The 20,536-nt window shown below is 37.3% G+C and overlaps 1 long non-coding RNA gene across 1 annotated transcript in view; it reads right to left on the bottom strand.

The window, feature by feature from the left end:
• Positions 1-13,388: 13,388 nt before the first annotated feature.
• The window catches only part of LOC131424456 (uncharacterized), a 73,819-nt gene continuing 66,671 nt past the window's right edge, over positions 13,389-20,536 (bottom strand). Inside the window, exon 3 of the long non-coding RNA XR_009227477.1 lies at positions 13,389-13,547. This is a non-coding gene — a long non-coding RNA (uncharacterized LOC131424456). The remainder of the gene's footprint in view (positions 13,548-20,536) is intronic.

Genomic DNA, 20,536 nt, shown 5'->3' with positions numbered 1-20,536 from the left:
CTTTCACCTGTCAATTCATGTCATGCCCATAAAGCCTGCAGATTGGGACAGGTGAGTCCCCTGCAAACCAATGCACAGGTTTGTGCGTGAGATGGCAAGTGGAAAGAGGGACTCTGCTGTCAAACCATGAAAGCTGAGTTTGTTTGTTTGTTTGTTTTTAAGGAGCTAAAATGTTTAAAGAGAAGGAAGTATAAAATAAAACTGGGAGATCAAAGAGGAAGAATAAGTAGGCAGAAGAATGGGGGATTCAGGACCTATCTCTGAAACCACTGGCCCTTCCTATCCCACCTCAACGTCAATACCAGTGTAACTGTAAGGACAAAGAATGCTACCATAGTTGCAATACACTCCAGAAAGCAGGACTGGGCCAACAGGTAATGGTTTGGCCACACTCTATCATTAGCCTCTTTCATGGAGTCAAATTTCTGAGAAGATGTTGGTGAGCAGGGGCCCTGGCCTTCCTCGGGTAAATTACTGAGATGTTGGTGAGGTGGGGTTCTGGAGCTCAGGTTGACACAATGAATGAAAGGCTTCTCTCTGAGCAATATCTCCAATATAGGAGTTGAGTGTTCAGTGGATGAGGATAGGCGAAGCCTCATATCTCCTTATCTTGTCTATTTCAATAGGTATGACTGCTTTACCACCTGCAATAAGGATGATTGGGCTTTCAGTACTCTAAATGCATAGGGTAGAGCTTCCCTCCAATTCATGGGGCTGGACAGAAACAGTGAGCACCATATCTTCGAGGCACTCATCCAGAATTCAGGCTCACAAAAGGTAGTGAGAGCAATGTGAGGAAAGCTGGCATCCTGCCCTTCCTGGAAGATCACTCCTCTGCTAGGGGCTGGGCTGGGGACAGAGGGGATAAAGCCTGTGTCATTGATAGCACCTGCCTAGAGTCCAGTTTTTGTCTCATGGAGATGGCGGTGGGAAGTGAGTGAGTGTTTTGGTTCACATGCTGTAGCTCTCACTGTTCCCACTGAGTATTAGTGGATTTTCTTGACAGATGTTTATTCATTTGCTATATGCCCTTTGGACTATTCCAGAGACCGCGAATGCCTGTTTGGGTGTGTAAATAATTTTCACCATTTTCTATGAGGGACATGTCCATGGAGCACTTCATGATACCATGACAGAAGTGGTCTATAGGCCAGTTGTACACCAAAGTTAACATCTCAAGCATAAGACCTATAATCATAACAGGGAATCAGAAAGAAGAGAAGGAGGTAAAGGAATACAAAAAAGGAAAGAAGAAGAAGAATGAGCAAGGTGAATAAAAGGGGAAAAATAAAAGCAAGGAGATAGGGGAAAATACATAAAAATTAAAAAGAGAAAAATACCCAAAATGATTGAAGTTGGGTCAAAAATAGCATGTGTGTGGAGCAAGTGACACAGTGTGGACCTCACTCACACTGGCCCTCAAACAATCATTTTGCCTTCTAATATTGGCCATTTATTTCCCTGTTCATAGCAATGCTAAGTTTCTTAAAGGATATAATAAGTTCCTGGATGGAGGGGTCTTCTATTTCAACATAATGAATCTTTCTATTCTTAAAGGACTAGCTTACATACCATTTCCTCCAGAAAGCATCCCATATTCACCAAGACCTCCCTCAATTTCTGTTGTTTTTTTCATTTTTTTCTACTGATTTACCTTTGCCTCATTTCTTGATGATAACTTCTAGATTTCCTTGTCTCCTGCTTATTCCCAAGTTCAATCTTATGTAATACCCTTGAAGATTCTTCCAATGTGTTTCTCCAATGTTGTTAACAGTAAACATAATGTCAATAACCCTAATTAAAAGATAGATATACTTTTTAAGAATGGGCAGAGGGAGATTGGCACATAATGTGTTCATATTGTCCCGTCCATCATAGGAATGAATAACTCTAAATGAACAGATGAATGAATGGCAGAAATAATGAAATGTGCATATCAGCAGATTGGAAAACCAAGAAAAATAACTCAGTAACATGGGAGGAGAAAAGAGTAAAATCAGAAGAGGAAACTGAGATCTGTTCTTCTGGGCCATGCCACCAAAACTTGCTTTGTGACCTTGAGCATAATACCTACATCTCCCATTTAATTACTCTCCTTTAATGGAAGGAGGTACACTTTCTTGCTCAGAGTCTGACATGCTATGCAAAGTGATCTGAAATAAAACAAAATGGGAAGCAGAGAAAATCTCTAAGGAATTGAAAATTTAAGAAGACCATGCTTTAACTGAATTTTAAAAATATATAAAGAGAAGATGACTGCTCCTATAAGATGCTACACTCCAGGTTCCAGAAAGATGTTTTCCTTCCCTTCCCTCCATTACATCATCAACTCAAACAAAACGCCTATAACTTTGAAATGTTTATTTTTAACAAAGAGAGAATGCTGGACATAACCTCACAGTTTGGAAAATCTTATGTCTCCAGAGTTTTCAGGCTAGATAATTGGATCAGCCTCATCTCACAAATACCGCTAGCTCCCAAGTCCATGGAGAAATTTGGTTTAAAATTGCCACTCAGAGCTGTGAGGGACCTTAACATCTCAATTAAATAGTTGACATAAGAACAAAAGGCAAAGAAAATGAGAAGGTGGACTGACTAATTCCTGGAGGAAGGGAATTCAGTTCCTTCATTGCACAAAACATAATATTCATTTAAGTAGAGGTTGTTCAGAAGTTATCAGCTCTGAATACAAACATATAAAAGTGCAATAACGAATAATTCAACAACACAAGGTATCCAATTTCTACATGGGGGCTTGAAAATTCAATATCTAATTATACAAGGGAAATTGGGGCCCTTTGGACTTCTTCCAGGTAGCAGAACACATCACTCTGGATTTATAATAAGGACTCCCCAAATTAGCCCAGACTTCTAGATAAAAATTTACTAGCAATCAGCTGTGTCAAATGCCAGGAAGGAATCAGAATCACATTGCCATCAAGAAGAGAAGATGCCTCCCATAGATTATATGAAAAATTTGACCTTTCAGAAAACATTTCCATCTAGAGTTTCTTCTGTCTTCAGAATTCATGTGGCATCACTGAAGGAAAAACATACATCTAAGGAGAAGAGAAGGATGTTAAAATCTTGTCCTGAAAATAACTTCTATCCAAATCAATTAATAAAGATCCTTTAAACCTTAGACAAAGAGCGATGGTCAAATGTGGAAGTAATAAATGGTGAGGACAAGACAACACTTCATGTCACAGTCCTATTACAACTTAGTAAAGAGGAATAGAACGAAAGAATGGCAGAATGGAAATTCCATGGTGGAATGGAAATGGAGCATGTTTTAGGGACAGGTAAACCTGACTTTGAGTCAATTCTTTGCAATTTGCCAATTGTGTGACTTTAGGCTACTGCTCTAGTCCCATCTATAAAAATGAGTAAAAGGACTTTTTAAATGAGTTTTCCCAAAGGATAACATAAAAATATGCAAAAATATAGTACAGAGACTGGCACACAGTACATTTAAAATACAATTATCTTCATTTTTCTTTCCTTCAAGTTATAACTTAAAGGTTTTTATGACCATAATTTTCTTCTCTGGGTACTATTGGTAGGATTAGAGCATATAATGATGGTGATTGTAAATGAGATCACATGAGATCACATGATATACCTCACCATGCTCTGTTTGGTATTTCCTTTAGCTTAGATGTATGTTGGCCAGGAGTATTGAGGTTAGAGAGGGAAATTAGACCTGCTATCAAGACTCTTGAATAGTTCCCTGATGCATTTACAGTATAGCCTGAAGAACATCATTGACCTTTAAGGAACTTAAATTATGCCATCCCCAATAGGGACCCATAATCTAAACTCTGTGTGATAGCTAATCTGCTATCACAACTGACAACTTGATTGGATTATGAGATGCCTAAAATTAAGAGACTTCTTGGTGTGTTCATGAGTGTGCTTTCAGAAATGATTGGCATATGAGTCAGTAAAATGGTTTATGAATTTAAGACAAGTATTGGAAATTTCATGTAAGGTATGTGAATAATTTGATGAGCAGATCTAGATTAGTGAAGATTTTTAAAAATCCAAATAGCAGAATACAAAGTGTATTAGTCAATGTTCTCTAGAGAAACAAAATCCATAGATACATGTATGTATATGTATGATTACAAAAAAGGGGATTTATTAGATTGACTCCCACAATTGGATCCTGGATGGCTTTCTGTAGATTAAAGAGCTGGAGGAACCAGTATCTGCATAGTCCAGGAATCTGAAGGCTCAGAATAAGAAGAATCAATCATGCTCCAGTCTGAGACTGGAGGCCTGGAAGCTCCCTGGAGAATCACTGATCAGAGTCTGCTTTGGAAGAGTGAAGGAGCTGGACTATGATGTCCTCATGCAATCACAGCAACAATCTAAGCACCCACTTGAGAAGGATGGAACTTGTGTCTATGTTGACTTCATTCTTCTTTCCTCATGTCTCCCATCCAGGCCCCTGCCTATTGGGCTGTGTCACCCACATTCAGGACAGGTCCCCCCACTCAGTTTGCCGACTCTTGAGAAAGTGCTTTCATATTCATCAACTCAAAATAAGCCCTAACAAATGTTCTCAATTGTGATATGAGAAATAAACTTCTCTTCTATATGAATTTTTTTTATTTTTTTATTTTTATTTTTAGATATACATGACAGGAGAGTGTATTTTGACATATTATACATACATGGAATAGAACTTATTCTAATGAGGATCTGATTCTTGTGGTTGTACATGATGTGGAGTTTCAATGGTTATAAATTCATATATGAACATAGGAATGTTATGTCTGATTCATTCTACTTTCTTTCTTACTCTCATTCCCACTCCCTTCCCTTAATTCTCCTTTGTTAAATCCGATGAACTTCTATTCCTCACCCACTTGTTGTGTGTTAGCATCCACATATCAGAGAGAACATTCATCCTTTGAAATCTTTATACTTTTTAAAAATTTTTCCATTGTAGCTCTTATTCTACTTTGGCACAGTAATTTTAGAGAGGGGTTAATTTCCATTGACCTACCTGACTGGCTTGTTTGTTAAATTAACTAATTGCCCTCACCTCACCTTCAACGGTTCATGGAAAAACAAAATGAGGCAATGAACTATGGGATAAAGGACTCAGATGATAGTACAAAGCTTTATCTTACAGGCTGCTATCTCGGAAGTAAGGCAGAGAGCTCAAGATACCTCACTAACTTGAAAGTCATTCCAAAATGAAAATGTGTTAGGGTTACATTAAGTGGAAAAAGAGATACTCCTTGTTCCTGAAGACATATGGTTTTCATGAGATGACAGATATTTATCAACTAAAGCCAACTTAAGTGAAGAAAGTAATTTGAACATAAAGGGCTAATTTTCAACGTGATTTTTCAACCTATGATAGTAAGAAAGCACCTGTTCTACCACCCCTAAGCCCACTCAACACACTCCTCTCATCTCCTATAAAATGGATCAAGTATAGATGTTTTGTCTAAGATATAGATATTCTTAACAGTAAAAAATCCTAATTTTGCCAATAGTTTTCAAATTACATGCGGTGAAGTGTTGCAGTCAGCTAGCTAGACAAGGGAAGTTCCTAAGTCTTGGTGTAAGCTCTGCTACCACTTAATGTGTGAATGAGAAATCCAGGTTTCCACTTTTTCGCCCTGCATTGATTTCTGAATGTCCTTTACCTGCATTGTTCTATGATTCTCTTTTGCAGTATATTTTAATTCGCAACATTATTAAATACTTTGATTGTAAGTTTTTAGTCATGACATTTGTATTTTTGCTTTTCTACTTAACTAACCAAGTGCTTTGATTAAGCTAATAAACCTCCCTGTGCCTCACTTAGTTTCTCCTAGAGAGCTGGTAGAATAATTATAGTGATCCTATGAGTTAGGTGGAAAATAAGAGATGACAAATCTGAAAATGTACTCAGAATAGTTTAAGGTACACCCTTAAATAAATAAAAGTAAGCCACAGCTGTTCCTCCTCAAATAAATTATAAGATCATTGATACTTGGACCACATATTTCATGTCTCAAAGTGCATCTCTGTAAATCCCATAGTAGATAGGACAGTGCTGGATATGGAGAAATTCACCTAATAAATCAATACTGACTTATTGTAAAAATTAGTCATGGAGGTCTCCAGGAACCTTATCAGACATCTTTAAAATATTCAGTAATAGAGGTCTTTATTAGTGAGGAAAAGAGAAATATTCTCCTGAAACAATAAGCAGGGCGAGTGTGTGTGTGTGTGTGTGTGTGTGTGTGTTTACATTAACACCCCTTTCTCTAGGCGAAATCCAGGTAACAAGAATTCAGCACATCTTCACAAAGGCTTACGGTTCTATGTTCTTAAGCATTTATTGCTAAAATGGACTATACTCTTCAAGAAGTCTAGTGGAGAACGCAGGCCTACAGAGATTTCATAAGACTTCAGTAAGAGTGTGTGCACACAAGAGCACACATTACAAATGCTTAGGTTTTTTTTTCACCTATTGCTGGGGATTATGTATGTTATGCTTAGATATTTTTGTTCTATACATTCTTCAGTTCCAAGGTCATCTCCATAAAGCTTTTTTCTGATAAATATATCTAGGAGCGTCTGCAACACTCTCCTCAGTTCTAGAGGAATATTATCTGTTACACCTCCCTGTTTTTATATGCATGACTAGGTAATGTTATTTATGCACGTACCTTAAATAGAGGCAGCGGAGTGTGGACTTTGAAATCAGGCAGATCTAGATTTAGAATGCCATTCTGTTACTTAGCATCTAAGCATCCTTGGGAAGATTCTCTAATGGCACCTATACATAAGAGGATCTGGGGGAACGTTGAAATAAAATAGTATATGTAGATGAGCAATAAATCTGCTTCTTCCTCTTCATTCTTTTTCTCTTAACCATATGTCTGAAAGTTCTTAATGACAGAAACTACTACTATAGCGAAATTCCCTTCTCAGAGAAGGACAAGCATCTTAATGAATTAAAATAAGACAAAAGAAAATAAAACCCCAAGTTACATCCTGCTTATTAATGGAGAAAGCAAATCAACTTGTTTTTAGAACACTTCAAAGAATTATTGAAGAAGATATAACATTGAATGAAGGAGAATCATAGATTACCCCTGGCTTTATGTCTTCATGTTCAATAGAAATTATATATGTTTTGAGAAGTGACAGGGAATTAGAGTTCCTTAGTTGAAATAAAATCTACATATGTACTGGTAATAGGTCTAACAGAAAAATTTTTTTTAAACTCACAGATTTAAGTACCATGTACACACCCACACACACACACACACACACACACACACACACACACCAGAGTCAGGGACCTGAAATAGTCTGTATTCCTGAGGGAAAACTAGTAATTAAACCAACAGGTAAGGAACATTCAGAGATAATTACCAGTAATACTCAGACACACGTCTAATGATTAATAGCAATAGATACCATGGAGGTGATTAATAAAGAGGCAGGTATGTAGAGATAAAGCATAAATGATTAGAATAAAATTCTCTTCAGGCCTTGAGGAAAGATGAGGCAAGGCAGAGGAGTTTGTCTTTCTAATCATCTGCCACTAACAGGGTCATGTGGCATCCAGAAAAACAGGAGAAGTCTGAGATAAAAACTGAAAAACTGAGAAATTATTCATATGAAAGCCTTGAGCAAGTTCTTAAACCACTCTGTCTCAGAATCCTCCTCTGAAAATGGAACACGGTAATATTTCAGGTCTTCCCCAGCTTTGTGAAAAGACTGATTATTGCTGATTTCCTTCAGTGTTAATTTCAAATACTAAAATAAGCAGTTGAGAGACTGAAGGAAGACTGGGTCAAAAGTTGAATAATAAAATTTACAAGGGACAAATATTGAATATTTGCCAATAACTGAAACTAAGAATCTCTGAGCTTCAAAATTCAAAGTGTTGATTCATGGGCGAGGATGTAGGTGTTGAAATATTGCCAGTTAATAGCGTCTCTGTGTAAATTCAACAGGTTGGACATGTGCTCTGCCTTCCTGGGTGGGATGCCTTTCAAAGCTCTGAGGAATTCCTGTTTTCCACTCACTTACCACAAGCTCAAAAATTAAGCACTCCCATGTCTGTGTCTCAGGATGGTCCTCACAGGCTACCAGCATAGGTAGATTCAAGAACAGACCATATGTTAACACCATCATGGGCTTAAAACCCATATCTATAATGCCAGATAGTTGAAAGAGTTTCCTCTTTCCAAATAAATTCTTCTTTACTTATTGACTTACTTTTTCATTGAGTATATGTATTTTTCCTTTATTTCATTTTTTAATTGGCACATAATAATTATACATAATTAGAGGGTCTCATGTGATGTCTCAACACACATACATTATATAATATTCAAATCAGGGTAAGCATATATCAGAGTAAGTATATTAGCTCCTCAAAACATTCATTATTTTTTGTGGTGAAGACATTCAATACTTTCCTCTAGGTGTTTTGAAATACACAGTACATTATTGTTATCTATGTTCACTCTGCTAAGTAATAGAAAGGAAACATCATTATGAACAGACTTCTACCTCTTCCAAGATCTATTTCCCTGACACTATTAGGTCCTTTGTCAATTAATTCTTGATTAAATATTTTATTTTCTTGCTATATGGGGACCTCTCAGGAGAAAAGACATTTGGTTTAATATTTTGGGGTACTGACTACCTAATTTGGTTATTTATAAGATTTGCAGAGATTGTTATTACCCAACTTGAACAAGTGAATTTAAAGATTTCCCATTATGTTGCTGTGCACAGAAAACTCTTCCAAGGCTCCATCACTCTTAGCCATATTTTTTGCCTGTGTTTATAAGAACCATCTTGTCTCCCAAACTTTGTCCCTATAAGTAGAAGCCATTCTCCACAATATTTATTTGGCAGTTAAAACTGAATGTGGTGGAAGAGAAACAAAATTTCTTGCACATTTCTCATTAAATCTCCAAAACCTCTTTGTAACTTATCTTTAATCTTTTAGAGAAAATTATATTACTAAAATCGTCCAGCACTACCAGAAGTTATTACTTTTTGTCTCTTGGTCATAGAAACTGCAACCCAGAAAAAGATCTTGTTTCCTTTGCTAGGATGTAAGAATTCTGTTATCTTGGTGAAACTGCAGTTGAGTTAAATCAGGAGAAGAGAGATACCCAAAGAAAGTATTCTTCACAATGTTAATATCACCCTCACCATTGTCACCATTCACTATTGTAACACGCATACCTCTATTTTTGTCTTAGACAGAGTTTTAATTGCATTCCACATACTAACATAATGAATAGAAATAGAAATATACATCCGGCTTATAAAATGTACAGTTACACATACTCGACTTGTAAATTTCCTCCTCTGACCATCCTTACACAGATTTATCCTTTACAAAGCTGCCCTAGAAATAAGAGTACCAGCCATTGGTGATGTATTCACCCATTAACATTTCCTTCCCCTCAGATTTTTCTTATGTTCTCCAGTAGGAATAACCATACTGCCTTTCACTAAGGAGGATTTAGTTTTTCAGCTGCAGATGAGCTCCTTGATTATATTACTGGATCAGTATTTTCTTTCCTTCTGATCTTGGTCATGGTTCATGGAGGATCAATTATACTTCTGCACTCTCATGACTTTGGGCTTGGTCACGTGATTTGCTCAGCCAATAACATTCATGTGAATGTAAATTAAGCCACAAGGTTTGCAGTGGGTTGTTTAGATTTGTCTCTTGCACCCCTAACCTGTACTACAAGAAGTTTTTTGGACCATATAAAATGGTCAGAACACAAAAATTAAGTATCAACTTCATCATTATTATCGTCATCATCATCATCCATCACATTTCAAAGCCCATGAGCAGAGTCTGACCTACATTAAGGGTTGCTACTGTGTGTGCTTAAAATGAAGTCACTGCTACATCCATCTAATGAGGTGATAAAAGTACTACCTATAATTCTAGACTACATATTGCAGTTTTAAATGTACTTTAATACTCTTCAAATAATAAAGTCTTCTGAAGAACACTCTAAGGGGGAAATAAGGGGCAAGTAGTAATACTCAAATTTTAATGATTAAAATAAAAAAACCTAAGGCTAAAAAAGATTAAAGGATTTACTGTGAAACACAAGTAGTTGTGCCAGAGCGTAGATAGAAGGAATGGGCTTAAAAATAGAATTTATTTTTTAAAGGATGACTTACTTGTAGGTCAATTCCAAGCTCTTTGGGTATTTAAGTGTTACTCAAAATGTATTTGTTAAAAATAAATATAAAAGTCCTTAGGCTGTGTGTCTCCAGAAAAGGATGGATCACGGTCCTCTTCCTCTCTCCATGGGGACATTTGACCACTTCTCCTTGTCAGTACCTTGAGTTGGCTTTGAACAAATCAAGTAGACAGTGAAACTAGACATTGAGTATTTAGAACCCAAGAATTCAACTGTCCCTTGTAAACTGATTGTCTCTGATCTTCAAATCCTCTACTAGATGATATTGGCTACATCCTATAACAGTCCAAATTTATTTCCTAAAGTCTGCAACCCATTCCATCTGGTTAATCTTCTGGCTACATTCAGACCATATTTGTCATGTTTTGCTGAATTCTATCTCTGTGAATTTACCTTTATCATTTTCCTTATTAGGAATGACTCTGGCTCTCTCTTGAGCAGGACAGCATTTCTTGAACATTCCGGTTAAATCTCAGTGCCTCCACAACTTTCCCTCTAATTTACTCTCGCATATGTTGACCCACCCTTTCAATCTGTAAGCTTTCAATATTACACAGTAAGTGCCAAAAAGAGGTCTGGGAAAGTAGTAATTGCAATTAAGATGAAAAAAAATTGTATATGTATATGTGTGACCATGTGTGTGGCTACAAATTTTTCAAAGAATTATGTCATAATATTAAGTGCTTTTCATCACAGTCAGTCTTTGGTCAGTCATAGTTCATCCCAGTATTTTGTCAGGGCAAAAGTTGACTAGGAGGAAGAGAGAGATGTTAGCATCAATGTTTCATATTTATATAGGGTCAAGTATACTTTTTCAAATAAAGCAATTATATTAATAAAGTCAAACTGGCATTAGTATTTTTAAAAAATATTTTTTCTCATTATAAAATATAAATATATGACTATTCCTAGAAAAACTTGGAAAATATCAAAGAAAAAATGGGAAGGAAGGAAAATGATACCCATGTCAATGACAAGACTCAGATACCTATTTGTTACAACATTTGACAAAATATTGATAATAACCTTTTATTTCACTTATTGACTTATTATTTATCATTCCCAACAATATAAAATTTAAAATACATAACAATTGTAGGAAAAGATGCTTCCATTTCATATACACAAACATTTCAATTGCAAAGATAATTAACTCACTCTAGCTTCTAAGAGACAATAATCCAGGAAGGTCAATCTCTTCATTTCTTGTAAATAGCACATTCACATCTTCTCCATTCTCTTACAATCTGCCTCCTCCATGTGTGGAGAATTTCCTCTGCCTTTTCTGCTTAACTAGTCTATTTATTCCTAAAACCCACATTGATGTAATATATAACATTTACGTTTTGGAGTCAGTTAGTATTCACACTTACATTTTTGGAATTAGTTGCCTCCAAAACTTAGAATCTTGCCTCTGAATTTTGTGTCCCTCACTTATAAAATGGGGATAATATACTTGAGTCAACAGGTGACAATGAGGACTTAAATGAGATATCGATGCATGTGTGGTTCATGACTAGTAACTGGTGGAGCCGGAATTTAAACTAGGTTGGCTGTACCATAATGCCCCACAAGGATGAGAAGCTTCATAAAAATAATGCTGTTCCAACTACCCCCTGTAAATCCTATAAGCACACTGTGACATTAAGGAGGTGGTCTTCCCAGATATGTACGTACCACCTCCATTATCTTAAGCCAATTCTGACATCTAAACCTAGGTTCTCATCTGCAAAATGAACACCCTAATAGTCCCTCCTTCACAGGAATGTTATGGAAAAATAAATTAAGTGATACATGTATCTGGCACATAGTAAGACTTCAATAAGCTGGGCACAGTGGGGCATGCCTGTAATCCCAGGGTCTTGGGAAGCTGAGGCAGGAGGATCTCAATTCAAAACCAGTCTCAGCAAAAGCAAAGCACTTTACCTTTATCAATTTTCTTATTAGGAATGACTCTGGCTCTCTCTTGAGCAGGACAGAATTTCTTGAACATTATTCCGGTTAAATCTCCGTGCCTCCACAACTTCCCTCTAATTTACTCTCACATATGTTGACACACCCTTTCAATCTGTAAGCTTTCAATATTACACAGTAAGTGCCAAAAAGAGGTCTGGGAAAGTGGTAATTACAAATAAGATGAAAAAAAAATGTGTAATTTTTTTTTAAGCAACTCAGTGAGACCCTGTCTGTAAATAAAATGCAAAATAGGGCTGGGGATGTGGCTCAGTGGTCAAGGGCCCCTGAGTTTAATCCCTGGAACTCCCCTGCAAAAAAAAAAAAAAGACTTCAATAAGTGACTCAATTATTTTAATTATTTTATCATAATAATAGCAATGAGAAAATAATAATAAAGGTTAATCCTTGGGCCTTTGTGGTAGTCAGCGTTTTTCTCAGCCTCTGTAGTTTTCATACCATGTGTCTTTTATCATTCCTCTTGAAGAATGTCAGCAAAGCTTCCTTAAAAGAAAGAAAAAAAAAGAAGAAAGAACAAACACTCAAATGCAGGCACTTTATGAAAAGGAAAAATGGGTAAAAAATTGGGGAGGGGAGGTCAGGGGGTCATAGGAGAGCCATCCCCCAGGGCTGGCTGCTGGCCATCTCTCCTTCTGATCCACTGCTCCCTCCCAACATCCACTTCACCAAGAATCTTTTCAGGGAAAGGAAGAAAGAAAGGCAGGGGTGTTCTGGATAACACAGGGACAGGACAAGAGGGAAGGAACGAGGGCATTCAGAGCAGAGAGTAAGACAGGCCACGTGAAGACAGGAAGGGGAATTCAGAAACAGGAAGGAGAGAAAGAGAGGGGGGAGATAAAGAAAGGAGGAAGTGGAGGAAAGAGAAAGACAAGGGCAAAGCGAAGCAGAGGTAAAAGAATTATGAGTATGGAGTTACATTCTAAGAAAGAGAAAAACGAGTAAAGTCAAGGAAAAATGGTAATAAAAAAAGAAATACAGGACAAGGGGAAGGGAAAGTGGAAATGATGAAAAGAAGAGACAAGAAACAAGACCATGAAAGGTGAAGGAGTGGGCAGAGAAAAACAAAATGATGAGCATGAGACTGGCAGCTGGAGATGAAATAAAGGAGAAAAGCAAGAGAGAGGAGGAGAGAAAACCAGACCAAAGGCAAAGAAGACACTGAAGGAGAAAAAGAGGTGCTAGAAATGAAGGCACTACTGCTGATGCCACCAGTGCCATCTCAGCTGGGATGACATGAGATATCACAGATTGGGTGGCTTAGACGACAGTTTTCTCCTGGTGCTGGGGAACTGAAGGCCCAGATCAAGGGTCAGTTTCTGAGGATGGCTGTGTCCTTGTGTCATGGATGGCCGTCTTGTCTTCCTGGAAGAAAGAGAGAGAATGAGAGTTACCTCCCTGGTTTCTCTCCTGGGGTCATGAAAGTATTTCCATCTTGAATTTTCCAACATCAAGAGCTCAACTAAAACCAAATGTCTCTCAAAGGACTCCCCTCCTTGTATATGCAAATTTGGGTTTCGACACTTAATGGGGGTCAGTCTATAACAACTAATACTGATAATAATAAACACACTGAGGATGGAAAATAGTAAGAATGGATTTAGCATAGTTTATATACGTTGGTCTCCAAATGAAAGATCCTGTTATAGTCATTCTAATAACAAAAGTAATTAAAGTAGTCCCTATGAGCTCTCCTGTCTCTAATGGCAAATCACAAGTTATTTTAAACTGAATGCCTCCCTATGGATTCCATGGCTCTCTTTTTTATATTGTGATGTTAAATATAAGATCATAAATGACTTCATCCCTCCAGGGTTATGTAATCTAAAGTCATTTCAGAATATTTCATGAATACCTTACCTTGCTGGGTCACAACAGGTATATTTAGGCAAAAATGTGGAGGGGAGAAGGAAAGATGAGCCTTAGTTCAAGGTAGTACCATATTCTTATTTCACTTAAATCATTTTGATCAATGCTTAATCAATGTTTGGTCAATTTTGTGTCCTGAATAATTTAACCAACACAAATGGGGAATTATGTAAGAGGAGTCCAAGGATGAGGTCTGGAATAATTCTTGATGATTCAGGGGTATACCATAAGAAAACAAAGACTAAAACCATGGATTGCATAAATTTATAATCTCACCATCCATATTATATCAAACCAACCTATCTACACAAGCCATCTCTTTCCCCAGTCCCAAGGAATAATTGACAAATTTCTCTGGAAAATGGAGCAAGTCGAGATCTGCCAAACTTTGTGGATTTTTTAAAAATGTTTTTATTTATAGATAGACACAATATTTTTATTTTATTTATTCATTTTTATGCGGTTCTGAGGATTGAACTCAGTGCCTCACACATGCTAGGCAAGTGCTTTACCACTGAGCCGCAACGACAGCCCAAATTTCATGTTTACTTTAAGAAAAAACATAGAAAACTTTTATATAAAATATATAAAATTTTCTTATATATTTTAATTTCCACTAATAGCACTGAAAAATCCAAAGTTTAATTCCTGAAAATCATTTATTAACAGGTGATGAAGATGAATATGTTCCCTACAAGTCAAACTGTATGTTATTTCCTGGTGCAGGGTCTAGAATGAATTTTTGCAAGGAAAGCATATGATATAGAAAAGTCATTATTTTAGGGGGGAAAAAAAGACAATGAAAACAGAGCAACTTTTCTTCTAGAAATGAGTCCCAGAGTGACTTGTTACAAGTTCCAGAGATATCTGTACAAAGATGTTCATCACAGTGTTCTTTAGAAAATTAAAACATGCACACACACCAATACCTGAAAACAACTTAAATGGCCATCAGTAGGGCCCTCACTAACTGAAGAGCAATCTATGCTCATACAGGGAAATATTAAGTGTCCGTTAAAAAAATGGTCATGCTACATTTTTGATATGGAAAAATAACATCTTATTAAGTGTAAAAAGCAAATAAAGTAGGAGTGAATAGTATGATTTCATTTATGTGGAATTCTGTGGGGGGTGTGTGTGTGTGCAGGTACAGGAAGAGAAAGAAACATCCTCAAGAATGTTTGGTGAAATATTAACAGCAGCCAGCATTAAGGTGACTTATAGAAATTCTTTCCTGTAATTCCTATATTGTTTAATTACTTTTATTAAGCACTTAAATTCTGAATACATCATAATACCATAATATATGCATAATTAAGATATTTAACAATAATGAGGGAGAATAAACAAAAATTGGGGTGGGTATATGTAGATTTATCATATAATTTAAGATGAATTGTTTAACTTAAGTTAATATAACTTTATAGTCAGAGAATGGGTATATGTTTGGAATAAATAAAAGTGAAAACTTATATATGTCATGAACACTCTGTGATGACTGTGCTTTTCTCCTCACTTGACCTTGACCTCCTCACTAGGTCAGTCTACAAAGGAGAGTGGATTTCACCTTCTTATTTCCCTTAAGTGCAGATCAAACCTCAACGGAGTCCTGAAGTCCCTTTCACAAGTTCCACAGATCTATCCCTAGTAACCCGCGAATGGCTAGCACATGGTAGATGGTTGGTAAAGGTGAGTTGTTTAAACATATAATATATCACATGTAGACAGGTAAGAAGCTTGTTACAGTCAGTTTTCTCCTTAATCCACAGAGCCCTTCATTTTCACTTTGCTGCCCTGGTTCCACACCTGAGTCATCTGCTCAGGAGTGCTCATGAACATTCCATTCCACTAAGCTCCTGTACACTCCTCAGAACCCTCTCTGTAATCTAGTAATGATTTCTTATCAGTTCTCCCTGAGCTGCGTCTCTGTGCCACACACTGCACTGGGTACTAGACTTCTGTGTGGAAGTTTGTGAAAAGGGTCTCATGACTACCAGGGAGACACAATTAACAGACTACTAGAAAAAAATTGAAAAAAAAATCAAGCTTCAGAGAAAAAATTGGGGACTGGTGATACAGCTCAGTGGTAGAGCATTTATCTAGCATGCCTGAGGCTTGCCCTGGTATCAATCTACAGCCCTGGAAGGAAGGAAGGAAGGAAGGAAGGAAGGAAGGAAAAAGGGAGGGAGGGAGGGAAGGAGGGAAGAAGGAAGAAAGAAGAAAAATTCATTTCATCTATAAAAGTCCCATTTTATTCTGTAATTTTTGGAATATTCTGTCCTCCCTTAAATTTTATTCCAAATGCTACCATTAACTCCCACAATATTTTTCTCTCAATAAGAACAAACAACTTTTTTTTTTTTGGGGGGGGGAGGTGGTTCTCTCCTACCATTTGCAAGACTTTCTTAAAGTCAAAATCTCTCTGTCCTGGGGTTCTTTTACATCACTAGGATCTGTATAAAGTATATTGTTTTATTAATTTATTTTGTTTTACATTTTGCATAGGCAAAAAGAAGATGTCATTCATTGTTCCTTTCTATGCTCCAATTCCTGTGCTAGCTGCTTTAGATGCAAGATCACCTTCAATCCTAAAAAAAAAAAAAAAAAAAGACAAAAAACAAAACCCACTAGGAGCTCTGCATAATGTGATGATGGGACCCAAGTCAACCTCCCTCCCTCCATGCTCAATGATAAAGCTGCTGAGGAAAAATAGTTCACAAAGACTGAAAGCAGGTTTGAAAGCCTGGTCTGTCACTAAAACCCCTTTTTCCAACTCTACTCTTCTAAAATCCAAGGCATCTTTACAAATAAAAATTAAAGGGCCATGAGAACCAGTTTAAAAGAATTACTTTGGTACACTCTTTAATGAGTACTATAACATGCTCTCATTTAGCACATTTTTAGTAAGTAAATGAAGTTGGTAATTGAGTAGAAGCAGTCCTGGGAAGTGATTCCATCTTAATTCGCTTCAGGAGCTCTTTGTTTTACCTGATAGTTTAAAGGTCGACTTCACCATATTGGCTGGTAAGTTCTCTTGAATTCTTTTTTTCATGGCATTTAAATGGGCATAGTCCTGGGACTGCATGGTAAGGACAAGTGTAAATCTGGGAGTTCATCCTGCTTGTGGTAGGAATGAGATCCACAGCCCAGGACTTTGATGTTCCTCAGTTCTTCTTAAATCTGCCAGTGTGCATCCCTCTCTCCCAACTCACAGGATTTTTCAAACATACCTATACATGACAACGAGTATGCCTTTATCTAAACCATCCTTTTCCATTGTACTTATTTTGAGAGCATTTTTTTTATTTTCTTTTCTCCGCTGTATCATAAACTTGTTTCCACCCTTAAACACCTCAAGACTTTGAGCATTCTGAAAGACTCCTGTCAACATGTCAAAGTATTCAGAGGGGCACAATGTGTGGGACTGTCATGTAATTGGAAGAGATACTATATTCTATAGAGAATGATAAAAATAACTATGACAATGTTAATAATTGATTCATTTAGTTGATGCTGTATAGATATTATATTCTTACAAAGTAAGAAATACAAAGTATTTTAAAATAACAACAAAGAAGAAACTTTCTTTTCAAAGTATTTTTTTCTTTATGAAAATTGGGTCTTGTGTAATCCTAGCCTACAATATGTAGCAGTAATTATTTCTCTCCCATGGATGAGTAAATACCATAGTAATCTTATTCTCCCTTCCCATGCTCTGTCCCAGTCTAATTAGGAAGATGGGGATACAGGTGCAAAGATTTTGCTCTATTATGAACCCAGTGAATAAAGACAGATATCTGTGCTTGGCTCATCTCTGTGTTGCTCATAATGTCTAGTACTACAAGACATAACTGTCTAGTTGCTGAATGAAAGATGAACTAATCAATGTCATTGGCCATTCCCTACATGTCCTTAAACCCGATTATGTGCTTCCCCCATATCATCTGATGGCTCACCCACTTTTTGATACATACCAGATGCCCATGTGCCCAGAGAACACCTGGAGAATCATAGGTGGAGAGGTCCCAAGGTCTTCAAGGGTAGGATCAAAAGAAGCACAGTTCACTCAATTTTATATTATTGGTCAAAGTATCTGAGAGAAAAAGCACCATTCTCCTTCCAACATTTGAAAGCATATATCAATGATGATTACACTACCAGTTCATATTTACTGAGCACTTACTGTATATCAAGCACTGTTTCAAGTCCCTTATATACATTAATGCATTTATTTCTCACAATAAGCCAATGACATAAGTGGCATGGTCCCAGTTTTATAGATGACAAATCTGAGTGAGGCATAGAGAGGTTAAGTCACTTGTCCAAGGTTGAACTGTAAAAACCAGACAGAAAGTCTGGTTTTATGAACAATTTTTAGCACAATCTTCTACCTCTGTAGACACAGGAATCAGTCTAAGCTGATATTTAAAATACCTTTAAAAGCTCATTTCAATATAACATACTTGTAATGAACAATCAGAAGGAGTGCACTATTAATTCAGAGACTCTTGCTCAAGACCCAGGGAAGAAGCCCATAGACATGCAGTTCAGATAGACACAGGCAAACTGGAGTGAATGCTGCTGCAGCTCTACATACAAAGAGCAGAAGGAAAAACAACACAGGAAAATATCTAGAAATATATTGTGGAAATAGCCAGGCCCAGAAGTATGGAGGTTCACGATATGATCAATTTGATATGTCAACTTGGTTAGGCCACAGTGCCTAAGGTGTTTCGTCAAATACTAATCTTCATGTTACTAGAACAATAATTTTAGATGAGATTAACATTTAAATCAGCAGAAGACTTTCAGTAAAGCAGCACCCCATAATGTGGGCAGTCACCCTCCAATCAACGAGGGTCTTAGAAGAAAAAGGATGAGATTGCCCATGGAAGAGGGAATTCTGTTTCCCAACTACCTTTGGATGAGCACTGCAACATTAACTCATTGTTGGGATTCCTGCCTCCTATTCTGCCCCATAGATTTCAGACTCACCAGCCCCATAATGAGTCAAGATAATTAAATCTTGCTTGCTCTCTATATTGTTTCTGGTTATATAAAGAACACTGACTAAAACGGTTCATCTTATGTTTTCCAGTGGCAAGTGTCCTGATACAGCTGAAATGTAACACTGTGTAACGAGCATGCACAGAGTAAGACAGATTGATAGAAGCTGGGTCATAGGAGGCCTTAAACACCAGCTGAAGAACTTGTGTTCCATTCGCAGGCAATGGAGGAGGGAGCATCAAAAAGACCTCTAGAAAATCTGATGCAACAATGGATGGATTCAAAGGGAGTAAGACAGGAAGCAGGGTCCCAATTAGTTGGATATTGAAACCACCTAAGTGAGAGAGTCACTCAGACATAGGAAGCCCTCTCCCCACAGTACCCAGTGTGATTGAGAGACTCCTAACCCTGAGGCCCACCTCCTGCAAGAATCTTGCACCCACCCTCCAGAAGCCTGTTGCCTCTAACATCCTGAGATTGAAAGGGAACAGGGTGATAAAAACCTCAAGAAACCACTTTGAGAGCCCCCCAAGAGCACAAAACACCCCATATTTGGAATCTCAGACCTTAAGAGGTAAAAAAAAAAGACTTCTTTGCTGCTTAAGCTTCTGCAGGTTATAATGATGAAAATTCTATAATCTTTCCCCAGAAAAAAATCACATTTATACTTACATAAGATTGTACAGGCACATTCAGGATTCACAGAACACACCTCTTCCATCCATAGATACTCTAGGATACCTGACAAGAAAGCCTAATGTCTGGAATAAATGCTAGCCAATGCAGAACTCAAAGCTGAATGAATAGATCTGAAAGAGTGTGGCTCTCACTAAGGACTTCTTCACTCACATCCAGTGAACCGTTCTGGAGGTGAAGAAACATAAATAGTAATGAGATAAAATAAACCAAAGACTCTTTCCCAAAAAAGTTGTATTAAGAAGATGAAGGAGACACAGACCCATGAGAGACATCTGGTTCTGGGGATTTAGGAGAAAGTATGCTCCACTGACCTGGGATCAAAGCTCAGCTTGCTAGTAAGATCTTCTGAAGATGTCTCAGTCCCTTAGAGATTTGGCTTTTCATTTGTAAAGCATGAATAATATTTCCCTGGAAGAGGCATTCCAAAAGCTAAAGGAGAGACTACAAAAGAGTCTAATGCTGGTAGTGCTGACATCAAATACAGGTAATGAAAACCAGGAATAAAAGTGATTTTTGCTTTGCTCAGTTACTACCAAAACCACCAGAGATGTACAAGTCTCTTTGCGTGTTAATGACGAATATAGCCTTGTCCATCCTTTAAGAGGGCTGCAACCACCACGGTCTTTCTTGGGAAGATGGAGGAGATGTGGTCTCTCAAGAGGTTGTGGGGAATCTCATAGAGAACACAGTTTGTAAAGATCAAAACCTAGCTCTTTCAAACTCAACTATATGTTAGACTCACACCTGGGGAGCATCAAAAATAAACAGATGTCCAGCTC

This window comes from Marmota monax, unplaced genomic scaffold (assembly GCF_021218885.2).
Source record: "Marmota monax isolate L192 unplaced genomic scaffold, Marmota_monax_Labrador192_F-V1.1 WCK01_AAM20220418_F8-fsc00020, whole genome shotgun sequence".
Taxonomy (NCBI): Eukaryota; Metazoa; Chordata; class Mammalia; order Rodentia; family Sciuridae; genus Marmota; species Marmota monax.
The sequence above is the reverse complement of the archived record's forward strand: the minus strand, read 5'-3'. Positions and strand labels throughout refer to the sequence as shown.